The following is a 16,846-nucleotide window of genomic DNA, read 5'->3' on the forward strand; positions in this document are numbered from 1 at the left end:
AATTATTTCCCCATCTAATGTCAGAATGAAGTAGTGGCTTCTGAAAGAGTCGTACAAAGGAGGCTGATTCTGAAATTAAGATCCAATGTCTTGTTAGATCCACTTAGATTTTCACAGAGCACCATAAAGACGTAAAGTTCTGTATTTCCCTCCTCCTTTTGATGAGTCACTGCTTGTGACATGGAGATGCTGTGCAGACTTGGTGTCTTCATGAAGATTAAGTAGTCTTATGAAATGCAATTAGAATAAATATGTACCCATCAATCTGTAATTACATTCAGAACAAACCCCAGGTTAACAGCAGAGTTAGAAGCCTGCAATAGAGCCTGCATGGGTCCAGCCTGTTTCCCTGGAGCAGCAGGCAGAGATCCACAGAAAGCCTTCCTTTCTGATTTCAGCAGTAATCAATTTATTCTCCAAAGCACAAAATGGGAGGCATTAGGGCTGGCTCTAAACATACAAGGATATCTGTTTCATATGGCTGCTGAATCAGAGGCATCTCAGTGGCTCCATGGGAGGGGTTTCTGGATAATCCAGTAAGGGAGAGGAGTTTGTACAGAAAGAGTTCTGGGAAGAGACAAATCAGCTCCTGTTTTCTGGCCATTAGGTGAGAAAAAGAACATGTGTGAGTAGAAGAGTTGAGGTTTGGGTACCACTCTACAGAATGCACTGCTCAGACAATGCCACCCACACCTCCACCCAGAGATTTCTCCTAAATTGATCTTAAAAATCTAAACTAATATTTATTTTTGCTAATTGCTACCTCTTGTACCTCAGTCAACCAACTCTTAGCTTTCCTCTCACCTAATTTTCCTTGGAAGGCACAGTAACTATTTAGAGACAAAATGAGGTATCACTACTTTTACTGCCACTTCTACTTTCTGATGTGATGATGGCTGTCACTTTGGAAAAAACCAAGCAGGAAAGGGCTGCAAATGCTGCCAAGCTTGCCCCTAGCACAGATTTGATATCCAAGCAAAAGACAATACTTCAGTTCTCTGAAACAATACAAAGAAGCCATCAAAGCCCAGGTCTGTCTGGTACTTTTAACCATACAGAAATAATGACTGCTAATTACTATGCCCAGCACTCTTTTTGTTTATTTACAGAATTTCCTCAGGAGCTATGCACTTCACCTTGATTAAGCAGTGAAATAACAAAGTTTCAGTTCTTTCACAGAGAGATAAAAATATTGAGCATCTCCACATGGGTATATTCACTGTTGCTGCAAATTTTATGTACAGGGTGCCTGTGAAATGAGGAAGCTATGCTGGGGAGGGCAGAAAGGGAGCAGGGGCAGGCAAACAGCTGGAAGGAAGAGCAGGAGCTCTGAGCAGCCTGATGGAGGAGGAAATTCAGTGCTCTCACTATTGCAGGTCAGTGGCCCAGCAAATGCTGCCTCAAGGCCTGAAACAAGAAGAGCGCAGTCAGTCGCTTGGAAATGCAGGGAGGAAAGATCTCACCCTGTTTAATTTGTATTGAGCATCACACCCACTGCTCAGGGAAAGTTTTAATTAGACGTGGAGGGGAGTTTGCCAAAAGAAACTCATTAGTCTGTTGACTGTGGCAATTGGCTACAGTATGAAAACCATCACTTTTAGTCCTTGTTCTGTCTCTCTCCTGTGCTCCCAGGTAATTCCCCGGCCAACAGTTTCTCTGTGGCCAGCTCTTTCTTAATGCACATATTTAATCTTCTGTAAATATTCACAATTCAGGAAAAGGTTTACCAAGCATGGATTTCAGGTACTTAAAATCTTGGCAATATAAATAGTTACACACAGTTATACAGCTCCAAAAAGGACAACTGGGAAAATTGGACAAGATGTCAAATAAAGTCTATCCATAAAGGCACTTGTAAAATGAGAGATCACTGTTTCTGGAGAGAGGAAATATGTTAATATTTCAGGTTATTTATTTGTATTTTCTTACTGTTCTCAGAAGCATTTTTTTGAAAACCTTGGGATCATCCCAATGAGGAACAGAGATATATATTTTCCTCACATTTTGTAGAATGAAATAATGTTTCTGTGAGCAACTTTTAATATATTGTCCATTTGTGGTTCTGCACTTGCAGGAGTCTTTTGTTGGCTCACCCCTCCTATGTGGTACTCAGAATATTACAAGTGCTAAAGGCTACAGAGTGTGTTAAATAAAAATGAAAGATATTCCTGAGCTTGGTTAAACAAAACTCATCATATTGTATGAACAAATTCTCTTCAACTGCAATGCCTCAAAACCTTTGGATCAAACCCAAGCTCTTTCCCACAGAGAAATTTCAACCACATTGGATGCACTTAGAGCTGACAGAGTTATCAAATTCTCGTTTCACTCAGAGAAAGCAAAGGGAAACAGGATTTCATTTGGCTCGTGGTCTTGCAGGAGTTTGTGTCTATTCCTGTGCTCCCCAAAGAAACTCCAGTATTTACCCAGAGCTTGCAGCAGGCAGGCAAAAACGAATTGACTGTGTAACGGGACAGTGCCATGTGCTCCTCCCCAAACACAGTTTTACATCCACACCCATCAGTTTAGGGACCTCTGACTGTGTTCCACATTTACCAGGTACAGCTTCATGGTCTTATTCCCTGGGTTTTCTAGAGGCCCCGGGGCTCTGACTGAATTTCTACAGCACTGGCTTTTGTTTGCCACTATTTAGCAGTTGAATATCACCTGCAGACCAAAATGTTTACTCCTGCCTACAGGTGAGTGCAGTCTGACAAACAGATGTGCAACCTGTTTTATCCTAATTTACAAACCTGAGAGGGAATGCACAAAATAAAATTCCTACAGAAAACAGAAGTTCAAGTGACTTGAAACATTTCAAAAGAACATTCTTTTTTCTCTTTTGCCTTACCGTCCTCTCCAGTCACAGAATATTTGGGAAAATAATGAAAGCTTTGCACGATGGAAAAATACATTTATTCGAGCATGTGAGGTGCTTTTAACACTTGAGACAAATTAAATACACACCAAGTATAAGCAGATAAAAAACACAAATGACAAACACAGAAAAAGGAGGATGGATAAAGTGCTGGGGCTATAAGGGTGTGGTTGTGGGTTATCAGATAAAATACCTCAATGAATTTATCAAGTCAACAACTCTATCCATGCTAAGAAGTTCTTAAGTGTCAATCCCCTTGTTGAACCCTATACAAAGCAACAAGGTTTTGGTCAAACCTTTCAGTGCCATGTGAAAAATCAAGCACTGCTTACAGGCAAGTTCTCTGTACAAGCAGAGGGAGGAGAAGGCATTTCTAATGAAAGGACATTTTATTGTGAGGCAGTTTTGGAGTCATGACACCTCTAAACAGAGCAGTGAGTCCCACTGCCCTTCAAATGTGGGACTAAAAAAGCCAAAAGTGTTATGGACATGGCTCAGCATTCATTGACATCCAAATTAAAGTCATCCAAGTCAACCTTGTCCAAGTCAGTGTTATCCCAACCAAAGACATCCAAGCTGAAGCCAATGTGATTGTCCCGATCACCACCATTATCTGTGCATCATCATCATCATCATCATCATCATCATCATCATCATTCCAAGATAAGGTAATCCTTACCTGAGCTGTTCTCATCCAAGTGCAGATCCAAGCCAGCCTCTGAGTCACCACTGGCCATGTCCAGCCCATCATTTTTGCCACTGTCATCCCAGTAATTGTTCTCTCAGTCATCCCTGTGTTGTCATCATCGTGGACACCCAAGTCATTTTCTAGTTTACTTGTCCTGTTTGGAGGAATTTACATACTAATGATTTAAATTAATATTAGAGATTAATGATATTTAATAAATTCAAAACTTCCTATCCCAAGTTATTTTCTAACTTAACCCTTTAATGGATATGTGTTTCTAGTAGTTAAAAACAAATGTGGGCTTTAAAGTTTGGTTTTGTGTTTAGGCTTTTCTTTCTTGGAAAGCTCTGGTGGGGACAGAGAACATTTTATATTAATACAACCTGTATATAATATCAGGATGAAGAATCAGAAAGTGCTCTCCAAGTATTTTTAAAAATAAATTATTCAGTCTAACTGTTTGTAATATAATAAGATTAAAGGACAAATAAAAAAATGAAAAATGAATTTTTATTAAAAAATCTGACTTAAATGTCACATTTTGAGGAGAAAAAAGAGAGAAAAACAGAACTTCTGGATTAACCAGCAAGAGACAGAAATTTTCCTTCTACCTTGAATATACAATGTTAAAGTTGCACTGCATTTCTTAAGTGTTAACATGCAAGTTTCAACTAATTGTTTTAAGACAGGCAACACTAATTTGATTCTCAAAGTACTGAATTAGTTTAATCACAAATTTCATTAAAATGCAGAACATTGTCCAGTTAGGGAAAGGTAATGGAAGTAAAAAGGAGACAGAAGAAAAAGCGTCACTGTAAAAAATAGTAACAGACTTAATCCTTATAAATTTCATCCTTACAGATTTCATACTTCCATTCTTCCAAGTTCTTTACCCTCACCACTCACAAATGGTGAGAAAACTCAAAATAAAGTCTATTTTAACATTAACATATGTTATTCAGCTACTGTGGGCAGCCATAAATTATGGTACTTATAAATGCTATACACAAGCAAATAATTTAACTGTCAGAACCACAGTAAAAGCATTCAAAAACACTTTCCAAACAAAAAGAATTTTTCTGTGTAACTCCTAAAGAACTATGCAAGAACTCAGGGAAAAAAAAAGTGGATTTTTATGGAGTTGAGTAGATTTATACATTTCTCTTTCAAAGTAAAGAAGAAAATATCTATGCATTTATTAGCAAACATCGGAGTCTTTATAAGATCAAGACTGTTACAGACATAAAAGAAACTTTAGGTTAATTCAGATTTCTCTTGTAGATTAAGCAAGAAATCCTGGTTGCTGACCTGAAAGGGGAACACTGTTATTCTCTCCCATCTCCACAGATCAGGGGATTACTTGCTGAGGGCTGCCTGGTGTTTGCTGCTGCTGGAAACCATCACTGCCCGATCCAGAGTAGAGTTTGCAGCTCCAGGAGCTGCCCCAGCCTAAACCTGCGGGCACCCCCAGCAGCTGGGCAGGGTCACACTGAGGAACAAATGAGGATGAAGAAATCACAAGGTTTTCCCCAATAAGCAGTCCAATGCATCAATAAATTATATAAATTATATATAAATTGTATATAAATTATATATAAATTATACCCCTCTTTAGGATTAGACTTCAGCTTCCCCCTTCCCGAAATTTGGATCCTATTATATATAATTTAATCATGTGTGTCTCAAAATGGAGGTTTTCAACTGCTAGAAACCTTGTCTTTCAGCTCCATCCTTTTTTTTCCTCATCTTAGACATGCTGTACTGATGAAATTGTTAATACAGACTTTCAACACAAACAATAATTTGGCAGCTGTGAATTGTACTGCAGCATCTACATTAAACTTCAGAAATGTTATTAAGAAAAAACCATCGTTATTCATTTATCAGATATTTGTGTGCTTCCACTTATTTCTATTTGCAGTTCTGACTTTGTGCTCTCTCCTGGTGAGAGCCCTTCCAACGCTTTTGGCTTCAGCAGGTTCATTCTCCACTAGTGCTGTTCTACAACAATGACCATGAGAAAAGACAATTTTCATTAAAATGCAGATCACTGTCCAGTCAGGGAAAGGTAATGGAAGTACAAAAGGAGACAGAAGAAAAAACTTAACTGTAACAAATAGTGACAGATTTCATCCTTATAAATTTCATCCTTATAGATTTCATACTTCCATTCTCCAAAGTTCTTTACCCTCATCATTCATGAATGGTGAAGCCCAGATTTCCCTTGTGTGTTTTGTTGTACAAGACTGGTGAAGCACTGCTCACCAGGACAGCTGACCACTCACAAGCACTCTGAGTTTGTCTTTCAACAAGGAGTAATTTCATCTCCCAGCTATAAAAATATAAGAAGCAAATGAAGAGACCACCTTACTTGGAATTCAAGGATTCAACAAGAGAATAAACACAAAGGTAAGTCTTGTCAAGAAAAAAAAGCCAGACAACAAACAAAAACAACCAATCATTTTCTAATTCTGCACAAGAAGCCTCTTGCCAGCACCTCAGTGTTTAAACACATGGCTCATGCTGTAACCTCCCCGAGCCAGGCACGCTGCCACTGCCACCATCAGCTGCTTGGCAAAGCCAGCAGTGAGGTCAGGCAAGCGTTGCAATTCCTGAAACTCCTGCCAAAACCAGGCAAAGGCACATTAATAAAGGGCATTCTAATGCCTAACACAGGCTGTGTCCTCCTACAGCTCATCAGGGATGGGCTGGCTCACAGTCCATACTTTTTGTTTCTATCTTGCAGGGTTTTCTAAGGCTTCAAGATCATCTTTACAGCATGGAAGCTCCTCCAGACTCTCGGTGTTGCTATAGGAACAGATTATTTCACTTACGCTGCTCTTTTAAATGGTCAAATTGGGTAAATGCAGAAATCATCAGCTGCAAAACTGAACTGATTACTCTTTTCAAGTTCCTTCTGAGTGTACCAATTTTTGAGAGAAGTGAATCAGCAAGACATTTGGCAACTGAAAGCAAAATCGGGTCTGAAGACAGCCTTAATGGGTATCTTAAAAAATATCTTTAAATAAACTATATAACATAGTCTCTTAAATGAAAATTAAGTTGTTTTTAATTTCTCTTGAAGGCTGCCTGATACTCATTATATCATAATTTCTGGACTGTTTGTATAAATCTAGACTGAAAAAATACACATTTCCCACCCCTTCTTAGTGCTCAATATATTATGATCACCTTCAATTTCCTGCTAAAATTCAGCAAGGAAGCTTTTGGAGGAGAAACATTTTAATTACTGAATCGTGCTGTAAATAAGGATTACATGGACTGACCACAAGAAAAAATGTTAAAATGATATTTCTGTTGTAGTGAACAAAACAACTTCATACAGTCATCATTTGTGATATTGTTCATATACAGTAAACAGAATATTGATGCTAAAATTGAGGATGAGGGGAGGGAGAATTATGATCATTATTCCACGGCCAAAAAGTTAAAACAATCTGGAATTCCACAGAAAACTTCATTTGCAAGCAAATGAACATTTGAGGTTTTGTGATGGTAAAGGTTATAGACACTTTTTTAATGGATAGGATCCATAAAACTGGGATAAAAAAACAAATAGTAATGAAAGGATGTGTTTCTATAACACACAGACATTAATCACCTTGACTGTCCTCATACTTTGGAATTACTTTGTCAGTGCTACAGCTGAAAAATAGGGTGGGATTTTTTTTTTCTAGAAAAACTTTGGACCTCTGAGTATTTTTCCATTGTGCAATAGTTGTTCATATATTAAATGGATTTCTACTGTTATTTAAGAGATTAAATGACATTTAATTAATGGCAATTAAGATTGCTGAAGCCATCCTGAGCGAAGGAATGAGAAACCTCAGGAATATTCTATTTGGACTTCATATCTCACCTTTCTTCTTGGAGAGAAGAGTGCAATAATTCCTTCAGAGCACAGAGCAGGTGGAGAACATTAAAGAATTGTTTTCATGCACAGAACATCCCTGACCTCTTCTGATTTCTTCTGTCTCACCTTGTTCTTTAGCAGAGTGTATGAGGGGATGGGGCCAGCAGATGGTGATGCTGCATCCCAGGGAATGCCAGACTCACATCCCTGCAGGGAGTCCCTGGGTTGATGCCTTAGGATTTCAGCTTTTGTATTTTCCATCCATTTGCAGTGCTGCAGTTCTTTAGTGCCTGACTCCAAACTCCATGTGCAGGCTCAGCTGCTGCTTCCCCATCCTGCTCAGACACAGCAATTCCTCCCCAGGCCTGCAATCAAGGACACCTCACTGCCCCAGGCCTGAGAGATGGAAACAAAAGGGACTTGGGGGCAGCAAAGCTGCCCTAAATGGCTTCATTCCCTGCAGCTGCAATTGGGAGATGAACCCCCAATGTGCAAATGGACCCAGCTTAGAAAAGTGTCAGACCTGGGACCCACTGGCCATTTTTGGGTGCAGCCCAAAATGTACCTGGAGACCCTTCAATAAATAGAAACTGCTTTTTATTCCCTTAATTCTGCCTGGCCTCTGTTTTTAGGTAGCCCCAAAAGGCATCAAGGTGTCCTTGGGCAGTGTAGGAGCCCCTCAAGGCACGTGGAGCAGCTCCAGGTGAACGTTGCCAAAATGTGCAGGGGAAGATGTGAGAGAGGGAGCCCAGGCTGGGCTTCTCAGAGCTTGGAGAAAAGGCAAAAATATTGAGTGCTACATTCTGAAGGGGAAAGGGGAGCTTGTGATACACTCAGGAGGTGAAGGGTGGGTGATGGCACATTGAGGGAAGAGAGAGGAAAAAAATTATAGGGAAGTCCTGAAATAAAACATTGGGAACCTGAGGTAATGAGAAGCGCCCCAAGAAAAATCTGTACATGAACAATCTCGGACATTTGAATTAAAGATGGACATTCCTCCATGAGTAAATTTGACAGGAATATTCTTTATGTCTGTCTGAATCCCTAGTAAGTATTTTCCACCTGCAGAATACACTAGAATTGAATTTCTGATGCTCAACTAAAAAATAAATCTGTGCCTGCGTTTAAAATTCTGGTTGTGCTGCAGATGCTCAAGTTCTTCTGCAACACTTTGACTAATTCACCTTCCCTTCAGAATAACACAAGTTCTTTCTTACACATTACTTTATTATTCTTCATCCTACAGCTGTATTAAGGACATGACTCACTAAATAATGAGTGGTTTCTCACATTTTAGTAATTTTCTAGCAGGTTAGATTTTACCTGTGTGTCCTCAGGACATGTCAGAGGCAGAAAAGGTTTTCTTTGCACACCCAGAAGCAGTGCAGACACTTGAATTCTCACACTCTGCTCCCCAGCAGGTCTCGTTATTGCAGGCAGGACGAGCTCTTGGCTCCCTGGAACTGGTGGGCTGCATCTGCCCAGATCAGAGCTCGAGAAAAGCCACACTGTGAGCCAGCAGAAATTTCTGCAATCCATTAAGAGTTTTCTACTGAACAAAACTCTAATATACTTCCCTCTATTTGTCCTGTGGGAAAAATCTTTTGGTATTTTGCAGTTCTATTTTTTCTCCAGTGCTCTCTGTGAGAGAAAAAAATCATTTGCTCATGATTCATTTTTGTCTGAGAAGCTCTGCACATGTCACCATGTAAAAGAAAGCACTCAATGCCAAGCCGTGAAGAACCCTGCATTGCCAATGTGCTTTTATTATTTTTTTTACTTGAGATGTATAGATTTTTTTAAAAATCAGAAATGAAACCTTTGTTTTGAAATCCATCCCTAAGATTGTCAGAAGGACCAGTCTGTTGTTATTAGGGAAAGAAATGAGGCTGAAGGATTTTTTTATAATGCACAGAATGTCAACAGAAACACTTGACATTGATTCTTGCTCTGGAATGGAGGAGTCTTAAAGAAGTGAGATCTGAGCCAGCTTAATTGGCTTGGATTCTTTACAAATCTGGCCTAAAGTGGGTGCACTACTCAGTCAATAGAGTATTTTCGGAGGCTGTGCATTTTATTCTGAAAACATGAGTTTGAAGCGGTGACATTTCAATTCTCTTGGAAGACAGAAGAAAAATAGATCTGAGAATTAAACCTCCTACATGGCCAGAGACCAGCAACAGAAAGCACGAAGTGCCTGCTCCAACTTCTCCTGTGCTTCTGCCAAAAAACTGCAGAGTTCACATTGAGAAATGCCCCCTGTGCTTTCTTATAATTATTCAGAATTATGATCTACACATTTTATATATTCTTTCTTTGGATATACACAAACAGCAGGAACTAGTCATGAACTGGGCGGGTTCCACCTGGCCAGAGTTGGTCACCTGCTGTGTGAAATGTGTTCTGGTCACTGTTCAAACAGTAGCACTGGCAGCTCCCTTTAATGACCCAGTTCGTGTTCTACACCTTAAATTCAGGGTACCTGTAAAGGTGAGGATATCTTTTATTTAACTAACACACAAATCTTTTTCTCCTCAGTAATATGTAATTAAGTCTGCCAAACAGACCTATATATAAATTTGTTATCTGTCTATTGAAATAAAAACCTTCAAGCACCTACCCTGTGCAACTTAAAATAAGTGTGGAGAAAGGAATCTAGCACTGACCAAATCTCAAAAAAATGCTGTGCAAAGTTCAAGAATATCAGAATTTAAATTTGGGCATACATTGGCTATGTAATCTCTTATACTGAAAAAAGGGTTAACAGTAGCATCCCACAAGCTGAGCTCAAAATGTATCCAAGGTTTCCAGCCCAGGTATGCACGGAATAATTATGTCACTGATGTTAATGAAGGCAGACACCCCTGAATTCTGTGGTGAAGGGCTAGCAGAGCTGTACATCCTTTCCCAAAAGCTACAGGAGCACCTCAAACACACATCTAAACCCTGACATCATTAGAGCAGAGAATGCCCCTTCCAAGAACTTCTGTTATAAACCTTTTTAACTTTACAGAAGCCGACCTACATCATCAGACCAGACTGTTTCTAACAGGGCACTCAAACACAGCATTTTTAGTAAGAAACAGTTGTTATTCTCATTTACTACAAAGATAAACAGCCAGTCCAGGAATCATCTGAATTTTCTCTGTGTTTTAAGACACTGCTAATTAGAACCTAAGGAAAGGGCTAAAAATACCCAGAGATGCAGCTGACATCTCCCTGATTCAACGTGAGAACCTTCTGTGCTAGCTGAGAGCAGTGACTAACACAACTGCTTCAGTCTGTGCTCTGCCATCAACACTGGCACTTACTTTTGCCTAAATAAGATGGATAATTTAGGTGAGAAGAGTTTTTTCCCCTGCTGAAAGCAAGTAATTATTAAGCTGTTCAGGAATTCAGTGAACAGAACAAACAGCCAAAGTTTCATATATTCTGAAAGCAGTAGATTCAAAAACATTGAATTTTTCCCATTTTCATTGGGAAAAACAGCTCCTGATCTGTATTCTAAGTCCATCAAGTCTAAATGATATTTTAAGCAAAAGCTTTTTAGTGTTTCCCAGACTTCTGGTAAAAGTCTGTGGTTTTGCTCTGTCAAAACAGCAAATGAAAGAAGCAATAGTCCAAGGAGCAAACAAATAAATAAACCCTGGATAATGTCATTAACACTACCAGGCCAGAAAACTCTGAAACTTTTTGTTCTGTGTATCATAAAACCTTTCAATATTATTGTGGCTTCAGATGAAACTGAAATATTACCTCAAGACTTCTAAGGTTTTAGATTGATTAGAATGGGATGATACCACTTCCCCAGTTTTTACTGATACACCAAAGAAGGGAATCAGAAGAACATCCCAAATTACTGATCGAAATTCAGGCACTCAAATCTATAGTTAGAATAAAGAGATACATTAGAAAAAGAATTAATTACAAGTTACTGGCCAAAATTAATTAAAGCAAGGTCCCACTCCAGCAGAAGAAAGGTGCCTAATATTCTTGTCAAATATTTGCTTCTAAATCTATTGTTAAATCTATTTATTTATTATATATAAAATCTAATAAGAGAAGTTCTAACAGCAGACCAAACAGGAATAGGTAATGTAAACCATTTGTAGGACATGAATAATACAGTCTATATTTGTCTATTTAACAATCTTGTATTTAAGTAAATATTATTTATGTTACAGAAAATGTCAGAAAGACCATTTTATGTGCATGTGAACAGACCAAGGTGATTTGCATCTTCATCCTTCATAGCTGTCAAAGTTCTACATTCTCTGATGACAAGTGGAATAGAGCTTCCCACTAACCCTAGAGATGAGGGCAATAGAACATCATGCAAGTAGGACTCAAATTATCCAATTCTAAAGTTACTCTCAAGTATTCTAAAGTAATTCTCAAGTAATCCAATTTTAAAGTTGGCTTGGAGCTCAGAGAAATATTAAAACCACTTCAAGCTCCTTTAATAACTTTTTCTTTTGGTTTACAATTAATTGCTTATCTGCAGTTTGCTTTTTTTTTTTTTTTTAACTGGGTTCACCAGGTGGTTCTCTTTAGAACACAGAATTGTTGGGAAATAAATAATAATTTAAGAACTAGAAATGAGCAAAAAACTTCTCTGAAATTCACCTTTATGGGCCTCCATCTCTGCAGTAGCTCACTGCAGTTTGCACTGAATGTGAGCCCTTCAGTTTAGAGAAAGCCAACAATCAGAAATTACGTTTCTCTGTCTAAATATCAAAAAAGAATCTATTTTGTGTTGCTTTCTCCATGGCTGCATGCTTGCATTAAACAGATTAACCTGAAGAAAAGGGGGCAGTGATTTACCTCCCCAGTTACACACAAGGGATATCAGACCAAATTTCAGACTTTTGTATTTCTCTCCCAAGAAATTCTCCCTCCCTCCTGCTCCTCTCCTACCTTGTCTGAGAGAATTCTAAATCTGTGAAACAATACTCCTTTTACTGTTTCCTTGGGGAAGTTGGTAGGCCTGTAATAAATCATTTATCCTGAAATGCATTCATCTCTCTTCCTTTTTTAATTTCAGTTCAGCAATGCTGAATCCCCCAAACACCTACCTGAATTAAAATTATATCTCTCCGTATCGTTTGATACTGTTTCCACCGTGAAACACTAATGAGGTTTCCTGAAGCATCCTGAGTTTAAAACATCGTGCCAGATGATTTAATGCTTCCATCTAGAGCATCTCGAGGATTTGGGATGAATTCTCAAAGTTAAGATTCCTAGGGAATTCTCTTTTTTCCTGTAATAAAAAGGTTTCTCCAGATTTAACTATCTATGATTAGTGTTACTTAGGACATGACACAATTAAGGTGAATTTTATGGATCTATACTATTAATTTCTTGCTTCAGCACCTATGTACAGGACTGCTTTCATCAGCTTATCTATCATAAATTCTTCAAAGAAACTCAACAGTAAAGTCCCATTTTAGTTTAGAATCTAAAGCAGGCTCAAAATCCAGAGAATATTTTACAAAAACATATGTACAGAGACAGACAGCAAAGTGGATTTTGAGCATCTCAGAGTATTAACAAGGCCAAGAATATCTAATAACTTCCCCCCTGGCAACAACAAACCTTGCACAGCTCTAAAACCCAAACTGCTTTATTGCCCACGCTGGGATGTTCATGGTCTGCATGTAGAAGCTACTGTTTCTATTGAAAATATATTTAAAAGGCAAATTAATTCCAATAATTAATTGAAGTGTGAGACTTGCAGAAAAATAGAAATAGTCAGATTGAACTTTGATAACAGATATGGGGATTTTTTTCAGCACTGAAGTGTCACCTGCTTGCAGCTAATTAACCTGGACGATCTAATTAATTGGATGAGCAAAGCCAGGCCTCTCAGAGCATTTAAACTACGAGGCAGAGCAGCAGTTATACACTAAATCTTTTTTCTTTTGTGGTGATTATTTTAAATTTTGGTCTCCTTTGAACTTAGGAAATCCTCAAGATGCTGTGTTCAACAAACATCTCCAAACTTCAGTGCGCTCATAATCGCATAAATGCAAAAGAGAAATTGTTGAATTTTATCATGTGCTGAACAGGTTGCTCTTTCATTTAGAAGTTCAAAACTGTTGCAAAAATTCCAGAGATGAGTTTGAAAGCTTTTGCCACAGCTTTGCAGGCTGCCTTGTTTATGTGTCTTTTAGGATATCTTTATGAATAACTAACTTTGTTCATTCTCTATTGTGCTATTTATAAGTCTAATTAACTATGAGATTATCACAATTTTTAACACTTAAGAGTCAGGTAGCTGCACCACCCCAAGAAAAAGTTAAATTATATTCTTACAGAAGTTTAACAAAAGGTATGTATTACCTATGGATCACATAAGATGTCCTATAAGACACACAAAAAATTGAGCCTGTGGCAAAATAAGCTCATCACTTATTTTTTCAACCTCTGCATAAAAGGCAAGAGCAACTTTTTCAACAGGTGTTAAAATTCAGCAATTTCTCTTTTGCATTTATGTGATTATGAGCACGCTGAAGTTTGGAGATGTTTGCTGAACACAGCATCTTGAGGATTTCATAACTGTAAGGGAGAACAAAATTAAAAATATTCACCACAAGGAAGATTTAGCGTATAACTGCTGCTCTGCAGTGTAGTTCAAATCCCCTGAGATTCTCCTAAATAGGGAAAACAAAGCCTTGTGGAATGAAATGCAGAATAGGAAAGTAAATAAAACCACAGCTCAGGTGAAGTGTACATGTGGACTGAAGGTGTTTCAGACAGAACCACACAGACACTTCAAGGAGCCTGGAGGGAAGAAAAAAATTAAACATAAACCTTATAGGACAGGTTAGTTATGTGCAAATGGCCTTTTAAATACTTCTCATTTCCACTAGAGATAACAAAGTTCATGTGAAGTGCAGATAAGCATGGTCATTTCTAAATTATTACAAAATGTCAAGGTATGCATATTCTCATTTTTCATGATCATGATGCATTATTGCCATGACATTATAAACTGCATTCAGTATTAAAAGCTCCAGTTTTCACAGTATATGAATTCCATCGATTGCATCTCCCACTGTAACAATTTCAAATAAATCAGCTTAAGTAATGGAAGAGCAGCTAGGATTCCACTGATAGCATAATACGAGTGAATATTTTCATAAATGAGGAATTAGAATGACAATTTTTCTTTTCATCTATGGAGTGAAGCTGTTTATACCAACACAGAGCCTCTAGAACCTAGAAAGGATAAAGAACATAAATCAATACATTTTGAATGACAAAAACTTCCTCCTGATTAAGACCAACCTCTTTATGAGAATGAAAGTTTTTTAAAATGACATTTGGAAGAAATGGTCACCAACCGTGTGCCAGCCATTTTCTACATCAACACCTTTCCTCATCTTAATCCCATTTTGCAGCCCTGTCACCTTCTTGTCCTCCCTGTCTTGCTTCAGGACACGAAGGGCTGCAGCAGAACAAACCCCTTGTTTAGTAGCAGAACTGCAGAAATGATTGGAGGAGATAAACTCTTTGTGCTTTCGCACAGCCCACACAAGCATTAGCTTAAAATATCACTGTAATGTATTTTTCAGTGTCACTTGCTGTTTATTCTGCTTAATGATCCTTCTTATTCTCTCTTGTGTGTGCACAGAATTTCAATTCTGCTTTGGTAACTCATCATGGTGAGAATATGCAGTTTGGTGGCTACAATTATGAGGCTAATAAATAATGTCCTGCATTGAAGCTGTAGAACTGCCTTCCTTAGGATTTAAATATATTAGCATATTAATAATAACATAGGCAGTTAAATCCACTTTAATTCAGACACTTGAATTCAAGCTTTTGTCCAAAAAAGTTCCTCCAACACACAAATTGTACAAGCTAACTACAAGATTTCATGAATTAGCATGCAATCAAATCTGGCTAAGCTACAATTAACAGCTGATCAATTAACATACAGAGGAATACCACTGTAGAGTCCAACTCAAACCATCACACCCTCAGACTAACACCCCTGACATGACTTATCACCATCTACACATATTACAGGAACAAACAAACATCATGGTTAATTACACAGCTAGGTTTAGAAATATTCACAAAGTGGAAATTAAAAATAAAGGGTGATAAGGACGCACCCTGTCACAGTCAGAGTCCTTGAAAGCATTGCCATCACTGAAATGATTTCTTTGTGGAGTCACCTTCAGATGGTTTTGTCTCTTGCCTCACAGAGCCATTGAGGGGCCACCATCTGGTGTGGCTCTAGGTTAATCCTGCTGGGAATGCAGCTGGAGTTCTGTTACTATTCCAGAGCCAGGGCTGTGAATAATTCAGGAGTACAGAGCTGAAATAGAAAGTATTGAACGGGGGATAACCTACAGCTTCTATTTTTTCTATCTAATAATGGCACCAGGGAACACCCTCATTTATTGGTATTTGATGTCCCCACAGAGAGGGAAAAAACCATAAAACGTGTTTTTTTTCTTATCTCCTGTCCAGAATAAGGTGTAACTTCCCTAAAAGCTAGGAGGTGGGATACTGGTTTAAAGCATTCTGGAAGAAGAATGAGTGCTATTGATCACTTCTACAAAACAGGAGCTCCCAGCTCCCAGGAGATTTCAGCATAGAGAGAGGTCAGTTTTCCTGAGCTCAGGAGTTGCTGGGGACAAAATGAGTCTCCCTGGCCCAGGATGGAGCAGCCTGCAGTGCACCACCTGCAAGGACACAGCACGATTTTCATCTCCCAATGCCTCACTGCATCCCACAGAGGGATGTGTTGCTGTGTAAAAATATGTTCTCTCACACATTGCCAGTCTGTCACAGAAATCCCTTCCTGACTAGAACAAGCAAGGAGACAGGACCAAGGCAAGAAGAAAACACACAAATTTCAGTATTTAACCAACTTTTATGTTCATTTTTATCTCAGTTATCTTGACTACTATTCTAGCAAAACTCCATTTGTTGGTTGATACTAACTGCTCCTGCTAATAAACTCCTGGTAAAAGAAGGATGAGCCTGTGCATGGTGATGGCTGAGCTGCTTTCAGCAACAGGTCTGGAAGAGACAACTGGAAATATCCAGCTACTTCTCTGTCCTTGCTGGAAAATGATCCCTTGGACACTGAAGAGTCACAGGGTCCCAAATAAGCTTGTGGGGGCGAGGCAGAAAGCTCTGCTACCAAAATGTAACATAGAGTGCAAATCCCCTAACGCTCCCAAGTGGCTGCACACCACAGCCTCTTCAAAGCTGAGGAAAAGGGTTGTGTGCCACCCCTCACCCCTGGGGTTTGTTGAAAATTAATATTTTCCAATCCAGAGGAGGATCTCCAGGAGGTAATTCAGATCTGGAACAGAAACAGAGGACACCTGGTGGTGTTTAGTTGTTAGCATATAAAAAAAGCAATCCGAGTCAGATGTGTGTG

The 16,846-nt window shown here is 38.7% G+C and overlaps 1 long non-coding RNA gene across 1 annotated transcript; it reads right to left on the reverse strand.

Annotated features, from left to right (window-relative positions):
- Positions 1 to 1,077: 1,077 nt before the first annotated feature.
- On the reverse strand, positions 1,078 to 8,968 carry LOC111935233 (uncharacterized). Its single transcript, XR_015275164.1, has 5 exons — positions 8,764 to 8,968; positions 5,755 to 5,898; positions 4,875 to 5,055; positions 3,558 to 3,720; positions 1,078 to 1,407 (listed from the first exon to the last, which is right to left on the reverse strand). It is a non-coding gene; the product is annotated as an uncharacterized LOC111935233 (long non-coding RNA).
- Positions 8,969 to 16,846: the final 7,878 nt, after the last annotated feature.

This window comes from Cyanistes caeruleus, chromosome 11 (genome assembly GCF_971803275.1).
Source record: "Cyanistes caeruleus chromosome 11, bCyaCae1.hap1.1, whole genome shotgun sequence".
NCBI lineage: Eukaryota > Metazoa > Chordata > Aves > Passeriformes > Paridae > Cyanistes > Cyanistes caeruleus.